A 2184-nucleotide genomic window follows, 5' to 3' on the forward strand; every position below is an offset into this window, starting at 1 on the left:
TGGACCACAGCACACCAGGCCTCCCTGTCTATCACCAACTCCTGGAGTTTACTCAAACTCATGTCCATCAAGTCAGTGATGCCATCCAGCCATCTCATCCTCTGTCGTCCCCTTCTCCTCCTGCCTTCAATCTTTCCCAGCATCAGGGTCTTTCCAAATGAGTCAGTTCTTCTCATCAGGTGGCCAGATTATTGGAGTTTCAGCTTTAGCATCAGTCCTTCCAATGAATATTCAGGACTGATTTCCTTTAGGGTGGATTGGTTGGGTCTGCATGGGGCCCCACTATGTGCATTTCTAACGTATTCTCAGATGATGTGGATGAGAATCTCCACGCTTTGAGAACTGCTGCCAACAACTCTACACTATGGACACCATAAGCTATTCAGCCTGACCCTCAGATGCCCTTGCTCAAGGAGACCTACCACTTACAGCCAGCAGAGCCAGTGTATCAGTGTATCATGTCCTCCTCGGCGACGTCCCCTCCCTCTTCGCCACCACACTACAGTCAGTTGCAGGGGAGAGTGCCCCTCCGTGAGATACCCAGCCTTTCACACCTTGCAGGCCTTTGCACTCAGCGCTTCTTCAAGCCCAGCTGAAACATGCTCCCGAAGCCCTCTGGTAGCTCCTTTCCTCTCAGAAGGCAATCACCGCGCCCATGCCATGAGCCACGCACCTTCAGGATGGACTCGACTTGGGCTGAGCATCCCCAGCCTGACCTGTGTGTATCTGATCCGCTGTGCGTCCCCAGAGCCCAAAGCAGCTGCCCAGCTGTGGGTCACCCTAAGCTCAGCTTTGCCTTTGCCGCAGGGGTCCACCCTCTCTCGTGTATTTGAGAAACAGCGGGGTGTGGCGTCTGTGCCTCTGATTAGAGGCAAGGGGCCGCCTCTCCTCTGAATTAGCTGCAGGTGGGAGGGCCTCTAGGAACAAGCAGTGGGCGGGAGCGGTGGGTCTCCTCTCCTAAGTGTCACGTGCTTGCCGAGATCTATAACCGTGCCCTCGCGGGTGTGTGGGAGATCGGAGAGGGGAGGTGGTGGAAAAAGCCACGACGCGGGAGGAGAAAGGCTTTACAGTGAGTACTGTTCAGTTCAGTTCATTTCAGTCACTCATCATGTCCGACTCTTTGCGACCCCATAGACTGCAGCACGCCAGGCTTCCCTGTCCATCACCAACTCCCAGAGTTTACTCAAACTCATGGAGGAGTATTAGCCTTTTCTTTATCTAGCCGAGGAGGGTGTAGCCTTTTACAGGGTGTTGCTTTTAGTCTTACCCACCCTGCCCTCACACCCGGTTTATGCTGGCGTTTCAGCAGGCATCTCTCTCTCCAGCCCCACGCTGGCAATCCCTCTCCACGCCTTGGAAAGCTGCCCTGCTGCAGGAGTGCCCACCCTGCCCCCATCAGGCCATCCAGCGTTAATTTCTCAAGTCCAAATCTATCGGTAATGGCCCCATGGTAGTCTCTGGCCACCATTCCCAAGCCAGTCCCCTTTTTCAGAGTCTCAGGGTAATCGAAGTTAAAGTTACATTATTTTTTAATCCTTCAAGAACCCAAACCATATTTGTGAAGACCCACCCACCTTGCAGGTGAAACCCTGCAAGTCAGACTAGAACTCGAACCCACCAGCCAGAATTGGAACCCAGTGAGAACCCAGATTGGGGTTCAAACCCAGTCTTTTTTTTTTTTTTCTTTCTCTGTGAGGGGTGTTTGGCGGGATCTTGCTTGGCACTCGGGTTGTTTAGCTATGGCACACAAGATCTTAGTTGCGGCAAAACTCGGGCCCCCTGCGTTGGGACCGCGGAGTCAACCGCCATCAGGGAAATCCCTAGAACTCACCATGTTTTAATTGAGATTAGGCACCTGGTCTTAGGACGTAATGAAGCTCAGGTGCTTCGTATCTCCTCACAGAAAGAACTTCGTGAGAGACCAGGTGATAGGTAAGAAGTGAATTTGTTTGGAGAGGTGACACATTCCACAGGCAGAATGTGGCCCCTTTAAAAGGTGAGCACAGCCGCAGGTCAGGGGTTGGTCTTGGAAAGTGAGAGTGCCCCTGGGAGACACACGCTTCAGAGACAGACTGTGGGCCAGCTCAGAAGGCCAGAGGCCCCAGAACACGACACGGTTAGTCTTTACAGGCTGGGTGTTTTGAGCCTATCAGTGGGAGGATTATTCCAACTATTTTTGAGCAG

This window comes from Bos mutus, chromosome 29, assembly GCF_027580195.1.
Source record: "Bos mutus isolate GX-2022 chromosome 29, NWIPB_WYAK_1.1, whole genome shotgun sequence".
Classification (NCBI taxonomy): Eukaryota; Metazoa; Chordata; class Mammalia; order Artiodactyla; family Bovidae; genus Bos; species Bos mutus.